The sequence below is a fragment of the Sphaerodactylus townsendi genome, linkage group LG06 (genome assembly GCF_021028975.2).
Source record: "Sphaerodactylus townsendi isolate TG3544 linkage group LG06, MPM_Stown_v2.3, whole genome shotgun sequence".
Taxonomy (NCBI): Eukaryota; Metazoa; Chordata; class Lepidosauria; order Squamata; family Sphaerodactylidae; genus Sphaerodactylus; species Sphaerodactylus townsendi.
Genome location: NC_059430.1, coordinates 50,662,714 through 50,677,969, shown reverse-complemented (window position 1 = coordinate 50,677,969; position 15,256 = coordinate 50,662,714). Strand labels below are relative to the sequence as shown.

General features: G+C 38.7%; 1 protein-coding gene across 8 annotated transcripts in view; it reads right to left on the bottom strand.

The window, feature by feature from the left end:
• Positions 1–15,020, bottom strand: part of MGAT4C (MGAT4 family member C) — a 485,991-nt gene extending 470,971 nt beyond the window's left edge. For all 8 annotated transcript variants that reach the window (XM_048500314.1, XM_048500309.1, XM_048500311.1 and 5 more), the window contains exon 1: positions 14,699–15,020. The gene's annotated coding sequence lies outside the window, so the exon portion shown is untranslated. The remainder of the gene's footprint in view (positions 1–14,698) is intronic.
• Positions 15,021–15,256: the final 236 nt, after the last annotated feature.

Sequence of the window (15,256 nt, the reverse complement as noted above, 5' to 3'; positions counted from 1 at the left end):
GGAGGAGGAGGAGGAGGAGGAGGAGGAGAGGAGGAGTAGTTTGGATTTATATCCCCTCTTTCTCTCCTGTAGGAGACTCAAAGGGGCTTACAATCTCCTTGCCCTTCCCCACTCACAACAAACACCCCATGAGGTGGGTGTGGGGCTGAGAGAGCTCCGAGAAGCTGTGACTAGCTCAAGGTCACCCAGCTGGCATGTTTGGGAGTGTACAGGCTAATCTGAATTCCCCAGATAAGCCTCCACAGTTCAGGCAGCAGAGCGGGGAATCAAACCCAGTTCCTCCAGATTAGATACACGAGCTCTTAACCTCCTACGCCACTACTGCTCCATTTTACTGTATAAAATGACCATTCAAGTCCCCAGTGTGTTGTGGTTATGGACCTGGGGATCCCACTTGTGGATACAATCTAGTTTACAATATTGACAAACAGAGAATACTGTTTTTATCAGGGTGAAAGTGCTACATTTTTTCCTGACTAGATTGTACTTATACCCTTGGTTGAGATTTGTAATACCTGGGGGAAAACCAGGACCATGCATATTGTGATGTTTGTATCTTGGTTTCTCCCTTCACATGACTGCCTGTCTGTGGTGGAGCTGAGTTGAGAACTGGATGAAATTCTCTATTTTTGTTTTGCACGAGTATTCACATTGCAAGAGTCCGATTGACTGTTGTTTTCAAGTGGCAACTGCAAGCACCTATCAGCATGCTTAATGTTCTGCATTCTGATTGGCTGTTGTTTTTTAAGCTGGAAGCACCTATTAGCATGCTCCTCAGTAATCTCCTCTTGTCTGTGAAATGGCAGCATTTCTAGCTAAGTGATCAGCCACCTTAATTAAGGCCAGTATTCAGAGGATTTTTGGAATCAGCATTAATACTGACTGAAATAATGTGTCAGTCATATTTTGTAAACATGTAGAAAGCACAGTAATGAGCATGCTTGGCATTGCATGTTCTGGTTGGCTGTTGTTTTTGAGTGGCAGCTGCAAGCAGCTATCAGCATGCTTGATATGCTACGCTCTGATTGGCTGTTTTTGAGTGGCAGATTGGACAAACATCAGGCAGGGAGATCAGGAGGCTGGGCGGGAAAAATAAACTGGCTGTGCTCCTGATTGGTTTTCGTATGGTAGCAGGCTCTAGCAGGCTCACCCCGGGATTCTTAAAAAGAACCTACAATTTGGCAATTTTTGAAAATCCTGGGACAAGGGAAATATCACGGTGAAGCCCCAATTTAGGACCTGACTCAACATGTGAAAATAATCCACAAACCGGTATGTTTCACCTCCCCATCCCAGGATATTTAGACCATGGGGAAAATGCCTGTGTTCACATGTTGTAGGCAATGTACATACAACCTGCATATACTTGCCTTTTATAAGAAAAAGCCAACACATGTTAACTTTACAAATGAAACCAGGGACGAGTACCTGGACAAATATGAGGTTTAAAATGTTCAGCTGTATATACTTTGAATGAAGCTTACATGAAAATGACTCAACACAGATATAAAGAAAAACCAAATGTGCATTTTTACATACATTCAAAGTAACTTGTGAACAGGGTTTGAAAGAGAAACAAAGGCATATTCATGAGGACCATTTCAGACATTACAGAATAGCCAATTCCACATAAGATTCTGTGCTTACCTTTAGAGTTGAGTAAGCCTCATTAAATGGAAATTTACACAGTGGAGGAGCAAGTTGAACTGACATATCAGTTATGCACTATCCTTAGATTTTTTAAAATCACTATTAAATTTTTTTAGATCTGCCACTTAAATCCCCCCCCCCAACTTCTGGATCTTCCTCTTCCTCCCTAAGTTTTAGATCTGACTTATCCCCAACTTTTGGATCTGTCTATCATCCCCCCTAACTTCTGGATCTGCCTCTTCCCCCCAACTTTTGGATCTGCCTCTCACTCCCTACCAACCTCTGACTGGATGTGTTTCTTCTCCCCAACTCACAGGGTGACAGGAGGCAGAGGCTGTTGGGTCTGTGGTGCACAAAGAGCTGTCACAAAAGCCATTGTTGACAGCAAGGCTAGGGAAGATCCTGACTCACTGCTGCATCTGTTATCCTGTGTGCCTCTCAGCCCCTGAGAGGATGCCTCTGAACCCAGGAGAGAGATGAGCAGGCGATTGGCAGAGGCTGGCAGGGCCAGAGCCCCCCAAAAGAGGGACAGCAGATGCCATTGCTGGCACTAGTGGTGAGGTTGAGCTAGTTCACTCAGGGTGGGGGTTCTTTCATTGCCCCCCAAGGAGCTCCTGGGGCCCAATCCCACTGCTTCCCCCACCAGTTACACATCAGGATGCCTGTGCACTGCAGCAACACAGATCAGCTAATTAAAGGATTTTTTTCCCTCTTCAACTTTTTCTGTGTTCCTTGGAAATAAATTACTATACAGATCCCCTCTTAAGATTATTACAGTCAAAGACAGGAATGCAGTTTGCATTGTCTGGTCCATTGTCATCAAAACAGACTGGCGGAAATATATATTAAGTAATGTGTGGATCTTTTCTCCATTTGTTTAGTAAATAAAGAGATGTTTAAGTCAATATGAAGACAGACCAGGAGGTTGGAGTTGTACTTGACCAAACACGCTGGGAGCAGACCATGCTCTAGTGGTGCCAACAGTATTTTAGAGACTAGAACTAGCTGGTAGCTGCATGGATCTGGGAATTGGTGATGGGCATAATCTAAATCTGACCCTGTCCAAACTGCTAACCCCAGAAGTACTGCCAACACCTCAGTGGCTTGTCTTGGTTGTTTGGACAGACCATTTTACTTGTGTGATAAACATAATGATCTGGAGTAGGTCAGCTGAATGCAGTGATTTTGCTATTAGAGCATGATGTAGGACTAGATTACCACTAAAATCAGGATAAGAAGTGGCACAGAAGGTTGCAGTACCAGAAATTTAGAAAGGGGTAGAATAAATATTTTCCTAGTGCTACTTTATTGCAAACTAACCAAATTAGTGCCCATTAAATACTGGTCCTCAAACTCAAGTGAAATATTATGAGTTAGATACAACTTTTTTTCAGTTACTGAAAAAGAACCAAAACCATTTGACTACCCAAAATGCTGAACAAAGAAGGGGTGGGGGGGTCATGCAACCAAAGTCAATGGAACATTAATTATTTGCAGAAAAAAATGGCTGCCAGTCAAAAAAGCTGAATACATTCATAATTTTACTCAACAAATAGTACTTACGCAATATACAGAAGTGTCTAGCAACTCAAGCTTAGTTCTACATTTCAAAGATCAGTTCATTTCACAGATCAAGGGGAATCATGGCATCCTGGAGGCTAAAAATCATTTGAGATGGGGACTGTTTATTGGGGAAAATTGGACAGAATTGAGTGCAAATATTATCTGTATCCACCCCATTGGGTTTAGACACTATGGTCTTTGTTAGTAGAATTTGGTATTTGGATTCCTTTACTTTCAACTTTTGTGGCTTAAAGATCTTCTAGTATTGACAATAATCCGGTAATATTCCCTTCATCTAAATACTTGGGATGAGATTAAGATGGTTAGAGCTGACATGCCTCTACTCACATGAATACCTTATAATTGCATTCCAAAACAAAATAAATGTGTGGTTACTTTCACAGTATGAGTAGGCATGATTTTAATAGCTTTAAAGATTTTTTTAAAAGATGGACAGTTCCTCAATTATAAAGAAGTATGTGACAAAATAGAAAGCCCTTTACTCCAGTAAACCCAGATAAGACACTTTCTTATGAACTGATATAGGAAACATCAGAAAAGTTAGAACAAACATTGGTGTGTTTGGCAAAAAAAAAAGTAATGCAATGAAAACTAATGCTTTACTTGCTGAACGTTTTTGATGTTGTTTTGAAGGTAGAAGATTCGTTTGAACAAAAAAATTAGAACTGAATTTAAATTGCAGCATCTTGGAAAATGCATAGAAGTATGTATTTGCAAGATAAATAAAACATTCTACATCAATTAATTTAAAAGAAATTATTTTATACAGCTAGCGCCATATGTCTGTTAGGACTATTTACTGTAAGATGATAAATAATGAAAATGCCAGTAGAGTTATATTGAAGATTTTGTTCATTTGCTATTGATAATACTTGCTTCATTTTGTAAAAATAATAAGTGCAATTAAAGGAAGGACCAACCATATAATATATCCTGCTGGATTATATATCACAAATACTGGAAGACAAGAATTTTTTTTAAGTTCATTTCCACCCTTATCTTTTTAGATAATAATATACAAATAATGACAGGTCAATGTATTGTCAAAGGCTTTCATGGCCAGAATCAATGGGGTGTTGTGTGGTTTCCGGGCTGTATGGCCATATTCTCGTAGCATTCTTTATGAATGCCCCCTTGTTGTTTCGGAAGCTTCCCTGCTGTGCAGAACTTCACGGTAGCAGCATCAGGGCCACTTCGCTGCTCTGGCCTGCCTCACCAAACAAGAGAACTTCCACCTTCCTTCCACCCCCCTGCTGAGGAGTTTGCGGGGGGGGGGAAGCCGGTGATTCTCTCGCACATGCGAGGAGTTTGCGTGCAAGAGAATCATTGGCTTCCCTGCTGGCGAACACCTCACGAGTGCAAGAGAATCACCAGCTTTTAAAAATAAAAATAAAAAGTTTTAAAAATAAAATAAAATACTGACAGCAAGTGGGGGAAATGGGACAAGATTAAGCCAATCAGAACACAGAAAATGGAGGCATGCATGGAAGAGATCCCAAAAGAGCTTGTGGTGCTTAGGGCAAAGGCCCCTTCTGCACATGCAGAATAATGCATTCAGTTTCACAACATTTTGCAAGTGGATTTTGCTATTCTGTACTGCTACAAAGAGCATTGAAAGCGGATTGAAAGAGCGTTATTCTGCATGTGCGGAAGGGGCCAAAGTACTGGGTTTATGCAAAACCAGCTGGGGCTTCCCGCACAGGCCGTGACTTGAGTCAGGGAAAGAACTGGGCAGCCATGGGGTGCTACAAGAGTGGTGAGGAACCCTGCAGCAGGTACGCTCCTGGACATACCACGGGGCATTTCTACAGTGCAAAACCAACCTCCGTCTGCCCTCTTATTCCACATCTCTCTTTCTCTCTTTCTACTCCAACTCTTTATTCTCTATGTTTCTGCTACCGTATTCCAATGTACATTCTCTCTTTCAGGCCACCTACCATAGCTCCTTTGTTCTGTCTCTCTCCAGCACTCATTATTTTTCTGCCCCTGCTCCAATTCTCTCTCTCTCTTCCCCCTCAAGTCAATTCTAGGTAGCTTACCTGGAGTGCTCTCGGTGGGTGTGGTGAGTTCTCTTACCCCCACAGCCTTACTCTCATTGCCTCAGCCAGAGCCATTCTGGGTACAGTGAGACCTTCCCCTAAATATTCTGGAATAGGGTAGTCTGTTCAGTTCTGGTCAGTGGTACCAGGCATATTGAAGTTTTCTACATTTATTATTGATGGTGATTAGAGCCTCAGTTTTTAAGGGTTTTTTTAAAAGAATATTTTTCTAATAATGATACTACTAGAAAATAATTACAGAATCATTTATGGACTTTTGGAAGCTAGGAAATAATGTAAAAGACAGCCATTCTTCCTCAGAAATGACCCAAGGTTCAGTTCTTAAGAAAATTGCCTCTTATTACACTTTCACTAAATGTGAAAATCTGAAACATTTATAAGTGTATTAATTTTTTTAAACCATTTTCATTGAAAGGCATCATTATAATAAGAAAAAGGTGTACATAGATCAATCCTCTCTCTCCCCCCCCCCCCCCCCGCATGTGAGAGAGACAGCTGGGAATAGACTAGGTTTTAAAAAATTCCTTTCTAAAATAAATAAAGTGAATAAGTAAGTAAGTAAGTACATTCCGGGAACTTGGAGTTCAGCATCTTTACTCAGCTAGACTAACCTCACACACCTTTTATGAGGATAGACTGGCAGGATGTATGAGAAAGGAAAAAAATTGTGTTACATTTCACTCATATGTTGCTATGTTCAGTTCTATATTTAATGATCCTCTGCATTTTATTAAGTAAATATGCTAGTAATTTTTTTAAGGAGTAAATGACAGTCACTCATTCATTTGGGACTTTCCTATTTTGTTTATTTTCATAGCACTCATGAAATAGATTAGATTAAGAGAGACTGACTGGCCCAATGTCACCCAGTGAGTTTCACTGCAGAGTAGGTATGTAAACTTGGTTATTTTTGGTTTTCACAGAGCTGTAATACAGCTAGTGTTCAGTGGTATAGTGATTAGAGTATTGGTCTGTGATCTTGACCACTCATATTGAAATCCCCATTCTGCCCTGGAAACTTGCTGGATCATTCACTGTCCACCTAACCTACCAAACAGGATTGTTGTTATAAGAATAAAATAGAGTCTGGGAGGGAGAACAATTTTGTAAGATGTTACTGGCCTCTATAGGGGAGGGAGTAAATAAATAAGTGGAGTATAAATAAATGTGAAGAAACATCAACACTCAACTTCACCTTGATTTCACTGTTTGTGTTCAGGTCAGTTCAAACCCTCATTTTATGTTTCCTTGGAAACTCAGAATGGATGGCAGGTTGATCATCTTTGGTAGTGCACAGTCTGAAGCATTTATCTTAGTAGGTATTCATATAGCCACTTCTACAGGTTTTCCTGCAAAATTGTCTAATATGGTACAGGACAAGTGACACCTTGATAAATACGTTATACTTGTAATATGTGTTGCAGCCAGTCAAATAACCTCTTCATCATGATGCAGTATAAGAGACATGTGGTTGCCTAGGGAATACATTTCTTGTAGAATAACTAATTTTCCCGTGATGCAGTGCATGCCTAAATTGTTCCAGAACTGGACAGTTCATTGCCATTAAGTCAGGCAGTCAAAGGGAACAAAGGGAGAAAACCTTATAACTGTAAATCACTGCCACCTTTGAAATTGTACATTGGGTATTTAGTGAACAGCAGATAAAGACAGAATGTTGGCTGATAGGGAAAGTCATTGGAAAGCAGTTTGAGAATTCACATTTACAGCCTGTTTTTTGCATGATCAAATATCTCATAGTTTAAACATAAACAGTTTCTCAAACATTCAGTGGTGTTGACTATAACTTTTTGGTGGGCTGAAAATGGAACTGGTAGGCAATCAGATGTCCCCGAATCTGACAGCAGTTCTACACAACTATTTCTACAATTTTCTAGTAATCTGCTGTCACCAGATCATAATCTTCTGAAGGTACAGCAGGTACAACAATATGCTGTAGGATTCCAATGGTATTGTGTCATAAACTAATGGATCATGTTGGTTTCCAGGGAGCTCTGAGGGATTTTCTCTGTAGACTTTGTGGAGGCCTTTGTAGCTGCATGTAATGATGGGCCAGCTATGTCCAAAAACAGGACTGCCCCTTGGTAAGGAAGCTCCTTAGACTTTTGAAGGAAGCAGTTATTAAAAATTTTCTTGAAAAAACTTCATTGTCTAAGGATGAGATCGCCAAGTATATGTCAGTCTCCAATATTCCTTTTCTAGAGAAGGTGATAATTTATATAGTGCTGGGACAAGTTCAGTGGTTCTTGGATAACATATCTTCTCTTGACCCTTTTCAATTTGATTTCAGGCTTTGGTTTCAAACTGAGCCAGATTTAGTCACACTGATGAATGGATCTTCACTGGTGAATGGATCTTCACCAGGGACAATTAACCTTATTGATACTATTCAATTCGTCATTGGTATTTGACATTGTTGACCATTCCATTTTTATCCATGGTAGAATGTGGAATTGGTTGTTTTGGTCTTTTTTGTCTGGTCATCAGAGGAGCAGAATCAGCTAGGTGGGATTTGTCCTGTGGAGTGACACAAAGTTCTGTTTCTCACCCATGTTCTTCAATATCTATATGAGGCCACTGGATGAGATCTGCTGGAGATACTGGACTGGCTGTTGTATGAATGCAGATGATATCCATATCTGTATTTTATTATCCAAACCTCCAGCTGTGTCTCAGTTTTATACTGGTGCTTTGAGGCTGCAGACAGGTGACTAAGGTAGCTGAAGCTGAACCCAGAGAAGATAGAAGTGATAGTGATTGGGAAGTCTGCTCCTTTGGAGGCACTAAATTCACTTGCCCTGGATGGAGAAGAGTTGGCATTTGCAGAGCATATTAAGAGCTTGTGGGTTCTCATGAAGCCAGCCTTGCTGCCTGAAAAGAAGGTTGTTGAAGAAGATAGGAGTGCCTTCTGAACCTTTTTTTAAAAAGATTCAAGTGATCTAGTAATGCTGACACATACTTTGGTAATCTCATGGTTAGATTGGGCTGCCTTAGAAGACAACCTGGTTCATAATGTGACAGCAAATTAGTTTAAAACATGACAGCATGATTGTTAAAAGTAGCTAGTCAATGGGAACCTATCTTGTCCATCTTAAAACAGCTACATGGTTGCCAATTTGTTACCAAGTCCAATTCAAGGTACTGGTTCTGACCATTAAAACCTAACTGGACCTAGGATCTCAACGAGGATCTTCTCTCATATATCGCTGTTTGCCAAAAACAGGCTTTATGCAGTCACCTAATAGTTTCCCCTGCTTAAGAAGGCTTCCCTGGCATCATCAAGTATTCATGTCTTTTCCTTTGCAATGCCCACTTTGTTGGAATTAGCTCCCTAAAAAGGTGAGGGAAGTACTGTCATTAGAAAGCTTCAGGAGACACCATTTTATTTTCCACAGCTTTTACTGGGGTATAATGTGCAGACACTTTTTGCATGGAGGGGAGTATCTAGGGATTTATTCTGTTGGCTCTATTTATAACCAAGCAAGATCACCTTGAGATTAGAAGATAGAGAAAACCCTGTTATATTTCTGATTGTTATTTCAACTGTCTAGCCAGAAGTGGTTGATTCTGGGACAAAGCCAAAATACTGTAACAAGTCAGACTATTTCTACAACACCCACAATTATCTGTTCATAACAATACATTTGGTCCAACCTATGGTGAGTCAAATACCACTGATAAAGAATTTTAAAAACATTTTCTCTAAAATCAGAATGCTACTTTAGACCAAATCCAGTTCTAGTCTTTCCTAGGAACAGTATAACCTAAATATTTATCCGAATTTGTGTTTCTCTTTCTTTTATTTCAGTCAACTTGCCCTATTTTTCTAAAGCTTTCTGAAGTCTTCAGTTATGCTTTTTGATAATATATTCCATATTTAAATTCTATCTATAGAAATATTGGTACCTTCTCAAAATGTGAAAATCCCATGCAAAACAGACCTCAAACGAGATGTGCATGATTAGATAATCACAACATGCTTTAGAAGCAGTTATTTCCTTTACCACCTGCTGAATACTGAAGGTGTAAAACAGGGGTAGGGAACCTGCAGCTCTCCAGATGTTCAGGAACTACAATTCCCATCAGCCCCTACCAGCATGGCCAATTGGCCATGCTGACAGAGGCTGATGGGAATTGTAGTTCCTGAACATCTGGAGAGCCACAGGTTCCCTATCCCTGGTGTAAAAGAATACTTTTATTACAAACAGTACCCATGTTAATGACTCATTAGTGGTAGATTTTTTTTTCCTATCTGATGTAGTTGTTTGACTATTTGTGGTGGAAATTCAGACATAGCACTAAATCTCCTAACAATGTCCAATGGACTCAAGACACATCTTGTGGATGTTCTCTCTATTATACCCTGAGCTGCTAGCCTATCAAACTTCCTGTTTTAATACATCTCAAAGCTAAGGTATAATTCTTGATGTGAAAAAATTGGGATCTTCTAATTATAATGTTTTCTGTAGGTAGAATCACAGTTCCTTCAGATCATGGGATTGTGGTACTCGTGAATATATAATTTTAACAGATAGCATAGTTTTGCCAAGTATATAACCTAGAATAGCTAAAGTTTGTTCAGGTGCTAATGCAAGTGAAACTATTTTTATTCATTGTTGATTTTATATCTAGTTCTCAAGTTCACTTCATGAGGAAAAACCACAGTGTGAGTTCCTGAGTTGCTTACCTTAAATCAGATTTTCTTTTAGTCCCTATATTACACATGCAGGAACTACATTTCCTCATGTCCAGTTTCCAGTTTAAAGTTGCTATTTTTAAAAGAAAGCTGTCACCTTCCAGTTTAATATCCCAGTTTTATCTGCAACCCTGAATAATTCTTATGAATTGTAAAAGCTATAATATTCATCCCTGTTCATGCTGTACACATCCTGTATGTGCACATGTAATGCAAAATGATCTTTGCAGCTGATGCAGTTATTTTCATTTTGTGGCATTATTGCCATCAGTGTTGCATACCACAATAAGTATAGTACATGGCTAATGTTACTTTTGTGTCTTGCAATTCTGTTTTAAATATTCCGGCCTTCACTTTACTTCATGAGGTCTCTAACCTTGCTCATGATCTGTTCCTGAGAAGGTACAATTCCCTTTGCATTGCTCCTTCTGGTTTGTTTTTTTAAATATTTTAAAACATGCCATAGCTCAGCAGCTTTAACAGTGCTACACATTCCAGCAACATTTTGTAATTTCTTCCTGTCCTGAATACAAATTCAAATTGAGAAATTGTTTCCTTTTCTAGCATTCTGTATTGTTTGAGTGGTAAAGGGGCAACCCCTTAAAAGACTTATTGCTCAAACTGTAGTTACAGAAATTCAACTTTCTGCAGAGGTAAGTAGTTGTAATCCACAAAAAAGAGGAAGTGTTACTATCAATAATAACTGTGAATTAAAAGGTTTTTTTAACAAGACAAGAGGCATAAGACAAGAAGCATAAGAACATAGGAAAAGCCTTGTTGGATCAGACCAAGGCCCAACAAGTCCAGCAGTCTGTTCACACAGTGGCTAACCAGGTACTTCTGGGAAGTTCACCAATAAGATGATTGTAGCAGTATTATCCCCACCTGTGTTCCACAGTATCTAATATAAAAGAATGTCTCTTTTGAATCTCTCACCTTCAGATTCAGCAGAAAACTGCACATTCTAATATTATGAGAGAGGGAGAAAAGCTCTCCCTGTCCACTCTCTCCACACCATGCATAATTTTATAGACCTCTATCATGTCTCCCCTTACCCACCTTTTTTCTAAGTTAAACAGACCTAAGCATTTAACTGTTTCTCATAAGGCAGTTACGTGAGCCCTCTGATCATGTTGATTGCTCTCTGCTGTATCTTCTCAAGCTTTACAATATCCTTTTTTCAGGTGTTGTGACCAGAACTGTACACAGTATTACCTGTGTGGTCTGGACATAGATTTGTATAAGGACTATGTTAGAAGCTGCTGACATCCAGTGTTGCCTTTGGAAACTGGCTCTGCTTTAACGGCTGGCCATATACCTGCCTATCCTGCTCTGGACAAACTGTATATTTTAAAATAATCAAATTTAACAGAAACCCCATAGACCCCCTGCATTATGTCTCCTTATAACCTCTAAGAATGTTGGAAGTTCAAAACACCAGCCATAATTTGATGAATGTCTCAGACTTTTGAGATTTGCTCATGTAGATCACAAACTATTATTATTTGTTTGGAAACTTGGTTGGAAAAGTATTTTTCTTAACATGCTAGTTTTCTATGTGAAGGAAGCATTTCAAAGGGGAGATAAAGTTAGTTTCTGTGTAAAAGTGGGATCACAAACACTAAAACAACGGATCATCCTTTTAAAATAAATTGAAAGTTTTGTATTACTATTTAAGTCTTTGGCTTAAATGCATTGTTAAGAAGGTAAAGCCATTGGGTAGTTTTAAGGTGAACGTAACTTTAGGCAACCTCAGTGCCTTAAAAAAATATTTTATTGATTGATTTACAAATTTTATATCCTGCCTTTCTGCACCTACGAGGTGGGTAATTTCAAGGAGCTAGCATCAGTCAAAAATCAGTAAACATCTCCCAATATCAGTGGAACAGCTGGTTGACATATTCAGTGAGGCATGAGTTCCCTTTCACAAGACCACACCATTTTAGCATGTTCATAAGATTTCTATCCCAAAGCAATTGCAGTTCAGAATTTCCCAGGAGGAACTTAAGTATCAAGGAAAAGACTATATAAGAAATCTCTATGCATGAATTCTAGCCATGGGGCACTTTCAAAAAGTGATGATAATTTAACAACACATTCATTTCTTTGGGTGCTGGATAATGTCCTCATGTCAACTTCTAACATTCAAATGCCTTTGACTCAGAGGATACACATCCTTTCACAGGTCTGTACCTTCTTATTCTTGGTCCTGCTTAGATATCCCATTGCCTAGTAATCAATAGCTACATGTTGAGTTATAGATATAAATATATATATTTCATTATCTTTTCTTTTCAAAAACATTTTTCTTGGGAGAACATGCTCCTGCTTTTTTTCTCCACCTTTAAGGACTCTCAAAGCAGCCTACAATCACCTTTCCTTCTACTTCACACAACAGACACCTTGTGTGGTAGGTGGGACTGAGAAAGTTCTGAGAGAACTGTAACTAGTCCAAGGTCACCCAGCAGGCTTCGTGTGGAGGGGTGGGGAAACAAACCTGGTTCACCAGATTAGAGCCAACCGTTCTTAACACTATGCCTGAAGTACATGATACAAGAAGATTGCCCTCCTAATCACATTTATTTGTAAGTAGCATTCACGAAGTACATTTGAGTAATTATACACAGAATCTGGCTCCACTTCTGAAAATCATTGATCTTTGGGAGAAAAGGGAGAGGGAAAAACTAAGGAATGACAATAAGGAAGTATGACCCTCAATGATATTTCATTCTTTAATTTTTCATCCTGTCTTTTTAAAAAGCAAATTAACAAAACACACTGGTTTTTTTAAAAAAACTTCCCAATGACCTGACAGTAAGAAATTTGCTTTCAAAACAAGAAATGTTCTTGTTTTGAATTTGCCTTTAGATTGTTGTAAGAAAAAGATTTTAAACAAAGTGTGTGATATTTTATTTTACTCTTTCCACTATAAGTGTTTGGTTTTCACTTGTGAGATATCTATGTACTTTCATATAGCATATGAAACACATTTAGTGTTGCTTCATAGTCATAGTTAAACATTTCAGTAAGGCAAATATTGCATGGAAATAGTTTCTGTCACCCAGTTTCAACTGAAGAAAAACTACAATGAATAGCTGGTACACAGATAAATCTCACAAGCTTTGATGCCATCACACCATAAAATTATACTTTCTGAAATACCCCAAAAGCCTAACCTTTAAGAAGTCTCTTAACAATGACAAAGTTTTTGAATGTTTATTTTTTTAAAAGAAAGCAAAGAAAAAAGAAAGTAAAAGTGTACCATAAAAATGTACCATACAAATGTACCAAAGGAAAAACAGGAAAAGTGTGCAAACTTCTAAGAGGATTTCATTTTGAAAAGTGCTTCAAATGGGGCAGGGTGGGGGTTTCAGAAGTGTGGTTTGGGAAACTTGAGGGGAAACCATTTCCCATTATCTCCAGTTCATTTCTCTACTTCTTGTAGTCTAAAACTCTGGAAATGAAAAAAGTTTCATAGTGTTGTATACTGGACTTTAGTATAAGACCTTCCTTTTCCTAATTACTTTTCTAATGTTAAATATTCAACAGAGGGTGGTGCTTTAAGCAGAGCACATGCTTCTTTCATTCCACCTTCTTATTTTTACACCAGCTGAAAAAGTTCTTCCATGTCCCCATCCTGTACTCAAATGAGACAACCCAGCTGAATGACTTTTTTCACCATATTGTCCAATGCTCTCAAAATGAACTATTTATCCATATTTGTCTTTAAGAGATTTGTCAGCAGCATGTGAAAATGGAACACAGGTTTAAATTTGTAACTATAAATGTTATTTAATAAAATAGCATCACTCTATCATTTTAACTTAGACTGTTCTTCGGGACTTGGTTCATGCATTTCCTTAGGGTGTTAAAGTCCCAGTATGTTGTACCAAGAATAAATTCATGACATACCAGCCTCAGCCTGAAAATGAACTTGTCATTTTCAGCAGTGAAACAGGATAAACACTGCTGACTTCTGAGCAAAATGGAAACGCCTTATTTAAATTATTTGTTGCTAACTACCTCAAGAAAGCAAGTGGCTAGCCTAGAGCCTTTTTGCAGTAGCACTTGTAGGCACATAGAACTTCAAACACTTCTGAATACTTCTGTCTATTTTTGATGCCTGCATGTCCTTAATGGCATAAGATAATACTGCAGTTGTATTAACAAGCTCAAATCATTTGTATTTATCGCATTAGACCACAACCTTTCAAAATGAGATAACTTCTGAATCTGAGATGTTGTAACACTGAAAATGATTAATTTATTAGTGGAAGTTTAAGGGCATTTTAAATATAGCATGAAAGCATTTCTTCCCTTTTCTTAACCCCATCAGTATCAACAACCAGGGATGGGTGATTGCTCACCACAAAAGTCTTTTGTCAGTCACAATTCACAGAGGAATATACAATCTCAAGGCAGTCAGTATGAACTTGTAGTAATATAGTCTGCAGGGTTGTGTTGAAAGGTGCATGCTGACAGAGCACTTTGTGGTAGGGTAGGAGCTACAACCAATAGTAACCTGTTTAGATTATTTTTACCTGCAACCATACTGCAATAAAGTGCCATCATCCTTCAATCGATAAAGGTTACTTACTTAACATTTTCTCTAACATATTTGGATTGCCAGCCTATTAGATCATTTTCTGATAAATAGCATGGTTAATGAATGGAGAGAGTAACTACATACCTTCAGGAAGAACCTGCCCGATAACAATAATCCATTAGGAAAGTGACAATATCCTCTGATCTATTGCCTGCAAAGCAGGGACTTGATGGAGAGTTTCATTCCTTCTGCTCAGTATACCAGAAGAAAATCAGCACCATTTGAATATTTCTCAGGCTGTGACATCTCCTGAGATCCCAGGCTGTGTTCTGTTTCCCAGGGGATGGCAATCTGGTGTTCCAGTGTGCATACAGCAGTGAAGATAAATTGAAAAAGCTTGAGATAAATTAGGGATGGCTAAGTTAAAATTGTCTCTGCTCCTGAGTCTCTCATCTGCAGTCTGAAAGTCTGTTTTGCTGTGAAAAAGCTAGATGGCAGGCTGCCTCAGCGAGTTCTCCTTAAGCTACAGAGAGCATTTTCAATGAAGAAAAATTTTCCCATTATCTAAGCTAATGTGACTGAAGCTAAGTCTAGTTTTAAAATTGTCTGCTGGAATGAAATTCATTTTGCTATTGCTTCCTTTCAAGCTACAGGTCAAAAACATGCTACCAGACTATACATTTCTATCTGAATGAAGCACTC